This window comes from Chiloscyllium plagiosum, unplaced genomic scaffold (assembly GCF_037043375.1).
Source record: "Chiloscyllium plagiosum isolate Xiang-an unplaced genomic scaffold, Cpla_swu_hap1 HiC_scaffold_9, whole genome shotgun sequence".
NCBI lineage: Eukaryota > Metazoa > Chordata > Chondrichthyes > Orectolobiformes > Hemiscylliidae > Chiloscyllium > Chiloscyllium plagiosum.
In genome coordinates, this window is record NW_028270147.1 from 115,894,386 (window position 1) to 115,907,836 (window position 13,451).

Below are 13,451 nucleotides of genomic sequence, written 5' to 3' on the forward strand. Positions count from 1 at the left end.
TCCAAGGACCTGTATCCCTGTGCTCCCTGCCCATTCATGTATCTTACTAGATACATCTTTAATGATGCTATCATGCTTCCCTCTACACCTCCACTGGCAATGCATTCCAGGCACCAACCACCCTCTGCATAAAGAACTTTCCATGCATATCTCCCTTAAACCTTTCCCCTCTCACCTTGAACTCATGACTCCTAGTAATTGAGTCCTTCACTTTGGGATAGAGCTTCTTGCTATCCACCCTGTTTACACCTTTCATGATTTTGTAGGGCCCCCTCAATCTTCGACATTCTAATGAAAATAATCCTAATCTACTCAACCTCTCTTCATAGCTAGCACCCTCCCTACAAGGCAAAATTGGTGAACCTCCTCTGCACCTTCTCCAAAGCATCCACATCCTTCTGGTAATGTGGCAACCAGAACTGTACATAGTATTCCAAATGTGGCCAAGCCAAACTCCGATACAATTGTAATATGACCTGCCAACTCTTGTACGCAGTACCTCGTCCAATGAAGGAAAGCATGCCATATGCCTTCTTGACCACTCTATTGGCCTGCGTTGCCACCATCAGGGTACAATGGACCTAAACACCCAGATCTCTCTGCACATTACTTTTCCCCAGAGCTTTCTATTCACTGTATAGTTCACTCTAGAATTGGATCTTCCAAGATTCATCAGCTCGCATTTGTCCGGATTGAACTCTATGTGTCCGTTTCTCTGCCTAACTCTCCAATCTATCTATATTCTGCTGTCTTCTCTGACAGTCCCCTTCACTATCTGCTCCTCCACCAATCTTCGTGTCATCTGCAGACTCGTTAATCAGACCTATACCTTCCTCCAGATCATTGATGTATATCACAAACAAGAGTGGTTTATGCACGGATCCCTGTGGAACACCACTAGTCACAGTTCTCCATTTTGAGAAACTCATTTCTACTACTACTGTCTGTCTCCTGTTGCCCAGCCTGTTCTCTATCCATCTAGCTAGTACACCCTGGACCTCATGCAACTTCACTTTCTTCATCCGGTTACCATGGGGAACCTGATCAAACACCTTACTGAAGTCCATGTATATGACAATGACAGCCTTTCCCTTATCAATCAACTTTGTCATTTCTTCAAAGAATTCTATTAGGTTAGTAAGACATGACATTCCCTGCACAAAGCCTTGCTGCCTATCACTGATAAGCCCATTTCCTTCCAAATATAAATAGATCCTATCCCTCAGTATCTTCTCCAGCAACTTCCCTACCACTGACGTCAGGCTCTCCAGTCTAGAATTACCTGGATTATCCTTGCTGTGCTTCTTAAACAAAGGGACAACATCAGCAATTCTCCAGTCCTCTGGGACCTCACCCATGTTCAAGATTGTGACAAAGATATCTGTTAAGGCCCCAGCTATTTCCTCTGTTGCTTCCCTCAGTAACCTGGGATAGATCCCATCCATATCCTTCACGTGTTGTCCACCTTAATGCCTTTTAGAATACCCAACACTTCTCCCCTCCTTATGGCGACTTGACCCAGAGTAATCAAACATGTATCCCTCACCTCAACATCTGTCATGTCCCTCTCCTTGGTGAATACTGAAACAAAGTACTCATTGAGAATCTCAGCCATTTTCTCTGACTACACACATAACTTTCCTCCTTTGTCCTTGAGTGGGCCAACCCTTTCACTAGTCACCCTCTTGCTCCTTATATATGAATAAAAGGTTTTGGGATTTTCCTTAACCCTGTTTGTTAATGAGATTACATGACCCCTTTTAGCCCTTTTAATTCCTCATTTCAGATTAGTCCTACTTTCCCGATATTCATCCAAAGCTTTGTCTGTTTTCAGCCACCTTGACCTTATGTATGCATCCTTTTTCCTCTTAGCTAGTCTCACAATTTCACCTGTAATCCAGGGTTCCATAATCTTGATTTCAATCCCTCATTTTTACAGGGACATGTCTGTCCTGCACTCGAATCAACCTTTCTTTAAAAGCCTCCCACATATCAAATGTGGATTTACCCTCAAACAGCTGCTCCTCATCCACATTCCCCAGCTCCTGCTGAATTTTGTTCTCGTTGACCTTACCCTAGTTTAGCCCTCTTCATTTAGGACCACTCTTGTGAGTATTCTAAAACTTATAGAATTGTGATCACTGTTTCCAAAGAAATCCCTGACTGAAACTTCAACCACCTGGCCGGGCTCATTCCCCAACACCAAGTCCAGTATGGCCCCTTCCTGAGTTGGACTATTTACATACTGCTCTATAAAATCCTCCCGGATACTCCTTACAAATTCTGCTCCATCTAAATCTCAAACACTAAGTGAATCCCAGTCAATGCTGGGAAAATTAAAATCTCCCATCACCACCACCTTCTTGATCCTACATCTTTCTGTGATGCGTTCACATATTTGTACCTCTATCTCACGCTCACTGTTGGGAGGCATATAATTCAGCCCCAACATTGTTCTCACTCCCTTCCTGTTTCTGAGCTCTGCCCATATTGCCTCACTGCTCGAGTCCTCCATAGTGCCCTCCTTCAGCACAGCTGTGATATCCTCTCTGACCAGTAACGCAACTCCTCCATCCCTTTTGCCTCCCTTTCTATCCCACTTGAAGTATCTGTATCCTCTGGATATTTAGTTGCCAATCTTGCCCTTCCCTTAACCAAGTCTCAGTAATTACAATAACATCATAGCCGGGGTGGCCCGGTGTCTCACTGGTTAGCACTGCTGCCTCACAGTGCCAGGGACCGGGGTTCGATTCCAACCTTGGGTGACTGTCCATGTGGAGTTTGCACATTCTCCCCGTGTCTGCATGGGTTTCCTCCGGGTGCTCTGGTTACCGCCCACAATCCAAAGATGTGCAGGTTAGGTGAATTGGCCATGCTAAATTACCCACTTTATTAGTCAGGAGTAAATACAGAGAAGGGGAATGGGTCTGGGTGAGTTACGCTTTGGAGGGTTGGTGTGGACTTTCTGGGCCAGAGGGCTTGTTTCTGCACTGTAGGGAATCTAATCTAATCATTCTACTGCCAGGTACTAATCCAAGCCCTAATTTTCTCTGCCTTATTTACTGCATTAAAACAAATGCACCTAAGACCACCTGTCCCTTTGTTCTCATCACCTGCTCCCTAACTACTCTTCCCCGTAGTCATGCTGCCTTCATTATCTTGTTTCTTACAGGCTTTAGTTACTACCTCCTAACTGTCCACTAACCTCCTTATTTTGTTCCCATCCCCCTGTCATATTAGTTTAAACCCTCCCCAACAGCGGTAACAAAAGCACCCCCAAGGACATTGGTTCCAGCCTTACTCAGGTGTAGACTGTCTGATTTGTAATAGTCCCACTTCCCCCAGAACTAGTTCCAATGTCCCAAAAATCTGAAACCCTCCCGATTGCACCATCTCTCAAGCCACTCAGTAATCCAGCCTATTTTTTCGTTTCTACTCTGACTAGCACGTGGCACTGGTAGCAATCCTGAGATTACTACCTCTGAGGTTGTACTTTTTAACTTGACTCCTAACTCCCTAAATTCTGCTTGTTGGACCTCAGCCCGTTTATTACCAATATCATTGGTGCCTATGTGCACCACGACAGCTGGGTGTTCAACCTCCCCCTTCAGAATGTCCTATAGCCGATCTGAAATGTCTCTGACCCATGCATCTGAGAGGCAACATATCATTTGGGAGTCTTGTTCTCCACCTCAGAACCAGCTGTATACTCCCCTGACAATTGAATCCCCAATGACTATTCCCCTTCCACTCTTTTTCCCACCCTTCTGTACAGCACAGCCAGCCATGGTGTGATTAACCTGGCTCCTGTTGCTTTCCCCTGGTGAGCCATCTCCCCCAACACTGTCCAAAACGGTATATCTCTTTTGGAGGGAGATGACCGCAGAGGACACCTGCACTGCCTTTCTGCTCTTTCTCTGCCTTTTGGTCACCCATTCCCTTTTTACCTCAGCAATCCTAATCTGCGGTGTGACCCATTCACTAAACGTGCTAACCACGCTCTCCTCAGCATCATGGATGCTCCAAAGTGAGTCCATCCACAGCTCCATCGCTGTCATGCGGGGCAGGCATGAGAAAGCCTTGGTGGGTAAGATTAAGGAAAACCCTCAGGCATTCTATACTTATGTGAGAAAAAACTTGATGGTTAGAGTGAGGGTAGGGCCGATCAGGGATAGTGGATGGAGCTTGTGCCGTGTTGTACAGTAAGTCCTTAATGAATACTTTGTTTCAATAGTCACTAGTGAGAGGGACCTTGTCATTTGTGAGGACAGCGTGATATAGGCTGATACACTCAAACAGATGTTAAGAAGGAGGATGTGATGATAATTTTGAAAAACATGAAAATAGATAAGTCCCCTGGGCCAGACTGGATATACCCAACGTTACTACGGGAAGTGAGGGAAGCGGTTGCTGTGCCTTTGGTGATGATGTTTGCAACCTGTCCACTGGAGTAGTACCAGATGATTGGAGTGTGGGAAATGTTATTCCCTTGTTCAAGAAAGAGATTTGGGATAACCCTGGGAATTACAGACCAGTCAGTCTTTCATCAGTGGTGGGCAAATTATTGGAGAAGATTCTGAGATTTGTAAAAGCAAAGCTTGATTAGAAATACTCAGCATGGCTTTGTGAGGGGCAGGTAATTCCTCACAAGCCTTATTCAATTTTCTGAGGGTGTGACAAAACAACTTTATGAAGATTGGACATTGACAGGATGCAGGGTTTTGCTGAGAAGTGACAGATGGAGTTCAAACTGGAAAAGTGTGAAGTGATTCATTTTGGAAGATTGAATTTGAATGCAGATGACAAGGTTAAAGGCAGGATTCTTGGCAGTGTGGAGGAACAGAGGGATCTTGGGGTCAACATCCAGAGATCCCTTAAAGTTGCCGCCCAAGTTGATCGGGTTGTTAAGAAGGTATATGGTGTGTTTCGGTAGCTGGGGGGAATTGTGTCCAAGAGCAGCAAGGTTAGACTGCAGTCCAATAAAGCCTTGGTTAAACCACACTAGGAATATTGTGTTCAGTTCTGGTTGCCTCACTATAGGAAGAATGTGGAAGCTTTAGAGAGGGTGCAGTGGAGATTTACCAGGATGCTGCCTGGACTGGAGGGCATGTCTTATGAAGAAATGTTGAAGGAGCTAGGGTTTTTCTCGTTGAAGTGAAAAAGGATGAGAGGTAACTTGATAGAGGTAAACAAGATGATGACAGGCATAGATAGAGTTGATACCAGAGACTTTTTCCAGGGCAGAAATGGCTATCATGAGGGGGCATAATTTTAAGGTGATTGGAGGAAGGTTTAGAGGAGACGTCGGAGGTAGGTTCTTTACACAGAGTGTGGTGGGTGCATGGAATGCACTGCCAGAGTGGTAGTAGAATCAGATAGATTAGAGACATTTAAGTGACTGATGGATAGGCACATGGATGATAGTAAAATGTAGGATATGAAGGTTAGTTTGATCTTAGAGTGGGATAAAATGTTGGCACAACATCGAGGGCTAAAGGGCCTCTACTATACTGTACTGTTCTATGTACTATGTTCTATATTCTATGTTCGCTGTTCTACGCCCCAAGCCTAGGCAGTTTGTCTCCCAATGATCGAATAAAATGCCAAATTGGAGGCCAAGTTAGGGCAGGCTCATGCTGTGAACTCAGGTCTTCAATAGGGAACTGGAGATTGAGCGGGAGAAAAAAAATTAGCTGGGTTATAGTGAGAAAGAGGGAGATGGGACCAATTGAGGATGTGTGTTTCCTCCAATGAGCAATATGTGAATAATGGTATTCCCAGTGATCTGTGCTGGGACCTCAGCTTTTTATGATATTTCTCAATGACTTAGATGAACACATAGAGAAGCATATATCTAAGGTTGCTGACCACACTGACTGAGGGGAGGGAGGGTGGAGGACAGCGAGGAGGTTGAGAACAAGATGAGAATTTTAAAATCAAATGTCGGTCAGTGAGCACAGTGTGGGATGGGAGAATGGGACTTGGTGTGAGTTCAGATAAAAGCAGCACAGTTTGGGATGAGCTGAAGTTTATGAAGGGCACTGGCTATGATACGGTTCAGGACAACATTGGAATGGTCACGTTTGGAGTCCAAAAGACATGGCTGAGATTTTCAGTGGCTGATCTTTGTGATCTGGGGGATATAAGGCTTAGATCATTCTCAGAAATGAAGCCAAGGTTGTAAAGAGTCTGGTTGAGCAGCAGACAGTGCTCAGGGAGAGGGATGGAGTTTGTACCGGGAGCTGAAGAGGATGGCTTTGATCTTCCCAATGTGATTCCCAGTGAGCCTGGCTCCTCAGTCCTGACTGCTCTTAGCTGCTGTGATTGTCACTGATTGGACACTTATTACTAGAGATTCTGACCACAGCAGAAAGCCCCAGTGTAAAAAATAACTGCAAAGACTGTCAGATCGCAAGGTTGAAACTTCACCAAGAGAGCAAGTGAAAGAAGGAGTTCGGAGCAGCTGGATGTTTGTTACTGAGACGGGAGAAAACTGTGAACTGTCTGCACTCCCTGGGATCTGACAGCACAAGGGGATAGCCATTCAGCCCAATGTGCCTGTGAGTGACCCAGTTAGTCTCACTCTCCATCTTTCTCCCCCTAACCCAGCAAATCTTTCCTTTTCAACTTGATCTCTAATTCCCTCTTACAGACCTGGGTCCACAGCATGAGGCTGTCCGTAATCTGTCATCTCACTCATTCATTGGTCGACAAGCTGCCTGGGCTGGGGAATGCAGTTCAGGACCTTGAACATTCCCTCTCCCCTCCTGAGGGACTCTTCATTTGTTTTCATATATTCACTCATTGGATGTGAGCGTCACTGGCTGGGTCAGCATTTGCTACCCGTCCCTAGTTGCCGTTGAGAAGGTGCTGCCTTATTGAACCGCTATAGATCACATACGGTATGTTGACCCACAATGTCCTTAAGGAGGCAATTCCAGGATTTTGACCACTTACAGTGATGGAACAGTGATATATTTCCAAGTCAGGATGTTATGTGCCTTGGAGATGAATTTGCAGACATGCTGTTCCCATATCTCTGCTGCTCTTGTCCTTCTAACTGGAGCTGTTCATGTGTTTGGAAGGTACCAAAAGAACTGCAGCTGCTGTAAATCAGAGACAAAAACAGAAATTGCTGGAAAGCTCAGCAGATCTGGCAGCATCTGTGAAGAGAAATCAGAGTTAACGCTTTGGGTCACGTGACCCTTCGTACTTGAGCTTTTCCAACAATTTCTATTTTTGGGTTTGGAAGGTGTTGTATGAGGATCTTTGGTGAATCTCTGCAGTGTATCTTATAGATAATACACACTGCTGCGACTAAGTGTCAATGGTGGTAAGATGGATGCTTTGTGGATGTGATGTCAATCAAGCAGGCTGCTTTGCTCTGAACAGTAACAAGCTTTTTGAGTGGATAAGGGAGACATAGGATATGATTGACATGGATAGGAAAGGTTAGAGAGATTTGGGCCAAACACAGGCAAATGGGACTCGTTCAGGTTTGGAAACCTGGTCGGCATAGAGAAGTTTGGCTGTAGGGTCTGTGATTCTATGACACCATCACTCTATGAATGTTGTTGGAACTGCACCCATCCAGACAATGGGGGGTATTCAATCACAATTCTGACTTGTGCCTTGTTGATGATCGACAGGCTTTGGGGAAATCATGAGGTGAGTTACTAGATGCAGTATTGCTAGCCTCGAGCCTGCTCTTGTAACCACTGTGTTTCCGTGGTCAGCCAATTGAGTTTCTGGATGTTGACAGTGGGGATTCAATGATAATAATGCCATTCACTGTCAAGGGGCGATGGTTGGATTGTCTCTTATTGGCCTTGCATTTGCATGGAACCAAAGTGAAATGTCGCTTTTCAGACTAAACCTGGATATTGTCCACATGTTGGTGCATCTGATCATGGACTGCTTCAGTTTTTGAGGAGTTGCGAATGATGCTGAACATTATGGAATCATTGGCGATCATCACCACTTCTGAGCTTGCCTTGAGTTGCTCTATCTGTTCCAAGTCTGTCCTATTTAGCACAGTGATAGTACCACACAGCACAATGGAGGGTATTCTCAATGTGACGGTCAGACTTTGTTTCCACAAGGACTCTGTGATGGTCAATCTTACACATACAGGACAGATGCAACTAAAGCCGCAAGATTGGTGAGGATGAGGGCAAGTAGATTTTTCCCTCTTGTTGTTTCCTTCACGACCAGTTGCAGACCCAGTCCTGCAGCTTTGTCCTTTAGGACCCGACTAGCTCGATCAGTAATGCTACTGCTGAGCCACTCTCAGTGGTGGGCATTGAAATCCCCCACCCAGAGTACATTCTGTGCTGTCATCACCCTCGGTGCTTCCGCCACGTGCTGATCAACAGGAGGTTTCCTCACCCATGTTTAACCTGGTGTCATGAGACTCCATGGGGTCTGGAGTCAGCGGAGAGGACTCCCAAGGTAACTCCCTCCTGGCTGTACACCACTGTGCTGCCAGCTCTGCTGGGTCTGCCCTTCTGGTGGGACAGGACACATTCAAAGACAGTGATGGCGGTGTCTGGGACATTGTCTGTAAGGTATGATTCTGTGAGTGTGACTGTGTCAGGCTGTTGTTTGACTAGTCTGTGAGACAGCTCTCCTAAATTTGGCACTAGCCCCCAGATGTCAGTAAGGAGGATGGAGCAGGGTAGACAGGGCTATTTCTGTCATTGTCTTTTTGGTGTTTAGATCGATGCTGGGTGGTCTGTCCCATTTTATTTCTTTGTTGAGATGTCATCACGATTGATACAACTGAGTGCCTTACTCGGTTATTTCAGAGGGCAGTTCAGAGCCACCCACATTGCTGGGGGAGTGTGCCATGGACCCTGACAGTATATTCTGACCTCCCCCACTTCCCCATTCTGTATATGGAAGGCTGGAGCCTCTCAGCAGGATATTCACTTGCTGGAGCTATCACTCCCTCTGTACAATTCTGTCCCCACATAAAATCCACACAGATCTTGAATTCACATTGCACCTTCAATGTCCAAAACATTTCAAGAGGGTTCACAAAGTTGCAGTAAGAGGAATGGGGGTGCGGGTGGATGAACATAAGAACTAGGAGCAGGAGCAGGCAATTCAGCTCCTCGAGCCCACTCCACCATTTAATACAATCATGGCTGATCCCATCTCAGACACTACTCCACTTTCTGGAATGTTTTTACCCAGAGGGTGGTGGGAGTCTGGAACTCACTGCCTGAAAGGCTGGTTGAGTCACAAACCCTCGGGACATTGAAAGTGTGAGGGGCTGATGTGGCTCTCTCTGCCTGATTCCATTTACATACTGAGGAACACCCAGTCAGACTCTCACAGGCTGCAGCTTTATAAAGCAGAGCCCAGTGAAGGGAGAGTTTATCAGGAACCGGGCCCAGAGACAGGAGCACACACCATGATTTCACACATCCAGCTGATCTGGCCCCTGGCATTCTGTGTCGCAGGTACAAATCTCTCTCCTTCCACCTTGAATCTTTAGCTGCTCTCCATTTCACTCCAATTCCACTGACTTGTGATTGAAGTCAGTGGAATTGGAGTCAGCTGAAACCAGAGGAATGCTCAGTGTCTCCAACAAGTTCTCATTTCGCAGTCTCTTTCTGTGACAGTTCTGACTTCACTGTGTTTCTCTCTGACCCCCCAGGTCATCAGTGGGGACATCATCATGACCCAGTCACCCCCGGTCCTGTCAGTGGGACTGGGCCAGACCGCAACCCTCACCTGTACGGCCAGTCAAGATATTACAAATGACCTCAGCTGGTACCAGCAGCGAGAAGGTCAGAAACCCTCTCTCCTGATCTATGAAGCAACAACTCGAAACACAGGAGTCTCCGAATGATTCACTGGCAGAGGATATGGGACCAGTTTCACCCTGACAATCAGCAACGTTCAGAATGAGGATGTCGCTAACTATTACTGTCAGCAGCATAACAGCCGGCCTTGCACGAACGGTAAAGGAACCAAGCTCAGACTGAGTAAGTCAACCTCAATCCTCCATTATTAACCCTTTCAATTTCTAAACACGATTTCTAAAACAAAAATACTGAATTGTTGAAGGTGTTAGTGGGGAGCTGCAGTGAATGAAATGGTTGATTGAGGAGCACTGTGTCTAACAGGGTGTCCAGCTGTATTTCTTTAGTTCCATTGCTCTCTTTAAGCAGCAAGATATAAGTCAGTAAGTTTTACTCACCGTGTGGAGGAGCTCTGTCCATTTGCATCCTGTGGTCCCATTCCTGCAGCATGGAGTGAAATCAGTGAGTAGCCTCCTGCCAGACTCAGTGTGACGGACACGGGCAGAGTTTGATGTGAGCTCTGGCTCCCTTCCCAGTCTCTGATCTTACTGACCTCAGCAGCAGCAGCAGCACAGTGAGACACCGAGCTCCCACCTCCCCCAGCTTTAACTCTGCTCAATCACACAATCACAGAATTGTGACAGTGCACACGGAGGCCGTTCCGCCCATCCTGTCTGTACTGGCTCTCTGAATGAGCAATTCACTGAGTGTCATTCTCCTGCTTTCTCCCTGTCACCCTGCACATTGTTCCTTTTCAGATAACAGTCTCATTCCCTTCAGAATGTTTCAATTGAAGCTGCCTCCACCACACTCTCAGGCAGTGCATTCCACACCTCAACCACTCACTGGCTGAAAATGCTTTTCCTCATTTCACTTTTGTTACTTATCCAATTACTTTCAATCTTAATCCTTTCACAAGTGCAATCATTTTCTCCCTACTTACACTGTCCAGGCCCCTCCTGATTTTGAATTTCTGGAACAATTCTCCTCGCCGCCTTCTCCAAAGACTTAGAGGTGCCAGTGTTGGACTGGGGTGGACAAAGTTAAAAATCACACAACACAGGTTATTGTCCAACAGGGGGTTTATTTGGAAGCACTGGCTTTCGGAGCGCCCCTCCTTCATCAGGTGGTTGTCAGCGGTGCTCCAAAAGCTAGTGCTTCCACATTAACCTGTTGGACTATAACCTGGTGTTGTGTGATCTGTAACTTTCTCCAAAGAAGACATCCCAAATTTTCCAATCTATCTTCATAACTGATGTTCCTCATCCCTGGAATGATCTTTGGGCATATGTTTGCCATCGCTACAAAACATTCACCTCCTTCCTGCATTATTCACATTATTTATGTCCCACATGATTTTATAAACCTCTATAAGGTCACTCCTCAGCCTCCGGCACTTCAAGGTAAAAGGTCTCAGCTTTTCCAGCCTCTCATGGTCATGGAGTCATACAGTGTGGAAACAGATCTTTCGGTCTGACTTGTCCATGCTAACTAGATATCCAAAACTGACCTCATCCCATTTGCCAGCATTTTGCCACATCTCTCTAAACCCTTCCTATCCATGTACCCATCCAAACATCTTTTAAATGCTATAATTGTATCCGTCTCCAGCACTTTCTCCGGCAGCTCAATCCATACACGCACCAACCCCTGTGTGACAAGTTACCCCTCAGGTCCCTTTTGGATCTTTTGCCTCTCACCTTAAACCTGTGCCCTCTAGTTTTGGACCCTCCTTCCCAAGGAAAAGACCTTGGATATACATCCTGTCCATGTCCATCATGATTTTATAAACATCTATAAGGCCTCCCACAGCCTCCGATCCTGCAGAAAATATAACCCGTCTATTGAGCCTCTTCCGACAGCTCAAACCCTCCAGTTCCAGGCGACATCCATGTAAATCTTTTCTGCAGCATTTTAAGTTTAACAGCATCCTTCCTATCACAGGATGATCAGAATTGTTCATGTTATTGCCAAAGTAGGCTCACCAATTTCCTGTACAATTGTAAATGATGTCCCAACTCTGATACTTAGTGCAGTGACCAATAAAGGCAAGTGTACCCAACACCTTCTTCATCGCCCTGTCTCCCTGAGACTCCACTGTCAAGGAATAATGCACCTGCCACTGCCCCTGCACTTGCCCCTGCCCCTGCCCCTGCCCCTGCACCTGCCCCTGCCCCTGCACCTGCCCATATACCTGCCCCTGCCCCTGCACCTGCCCATATACCTGCCCCTGCCCCTGCCCCTGCACCCCGAGGTCTCTTTGTTCAGCAACACTACCAATAGCTGTATAACTCCTGCCCTGGTTTGACTTTCCAAAATGCAACACCTCACATTTATCTAAATTGAACTCCATTTGCCACACGTTTAGATCAAAGTGGTGCTGGAAAAGCACAGCAGGTCAGGCAACATCCGAGGAGCAGGAAAATCGAAGTTTCGGGCAAAAGCTCTTCATCAGGATTCCTCTAGTCGAACCCCCAGATTCAGCGCAGCCCTCTTGACCTGCAATCTTCTTCCCGACCTCTCCGCCCCCACTCTCTCTCCGGTCTATCACACTCACCCTCACCTCCTTCCACCAATATATTCCCAGTGCCCCACCCCAAATTCCACCCCCCCTTCCCACCTTTTATCTCAGCCTGCTTGGCACACCAGCCTCATTCCTGAAGAAGGGCTTATGCCCGAAACGTCGATTCTCCTGCTCCTCGGATGCTGCCTGGCCTGCTGCGCTTTTCCAGCACCACACTTTTCAGCAGAGAATGTTGGTAAAGGGTTGCTTTTCAGACTGGAGATGAGTTATCAGCTGTGTGCCACAAGGATTGGTGCTGGGTCCATGGCTTTTCATCATTTAAATAAATGATTTGGATGTGAATATAGGAATTATGGCGAGTTTGTAAATGGTGGGACAGTGGATAGTGAAGAAGCTTATCTGAGAGTACAGTGGGACCTTGATCATTTGGGGAAATGGGCAGAGGTGTCGCAAATTGACAAAAGTGAGGACTGCAGATGCTGGAAACCAGCGTTCCGGAGAGACCACTCCCTCCACGACTCCCTCGTTAGGTCCACACCCCGCACCAACCCAACCTCCACTCCCGGCACCTTCCCCTGCAACCGCAAGAAGTGCAAAACTTGCTCCCACACCTCCCCCCCTCACCTCCCTCCAAGGCCCCAATAGATCCTTCCATATCCATCGCAAATTCACCTGCACCTCCACACACATCATTTACTGTATCCGCTGCACCTGATGTGGTCTCCTCTACATTGGGGAGACAGGCCGCCTACTTGCAGAACATTTCAGGGAACATTCTGGGACACCCGCACCAACCAATCCAACCGCCCCGTGGCTGAACACTTTAACTCCCCCTCCCACTCCGTCAAGGACATGCAGGTCCTTGGCCTCCTCCATCGCCAGACCCTGGCAACACGATGCCTGGAGAAAGAGCGCCTCATCTTCCGCCTTGGAACCCTCCAACCACAAGGGATTAATGTAGATTTCTCCAGCTTCCTCATTTCCCCTCCCCCCACCTTATCTCAGTCCCAACCCCCGGATTCAGCACCGCCCTCTTGACCTGCAATCTTCTTCCTGACTTCTCTGCCCCCACCCCCTCTCCGGCCTATCACCCTCACCCTCACCTCCTTTCACCT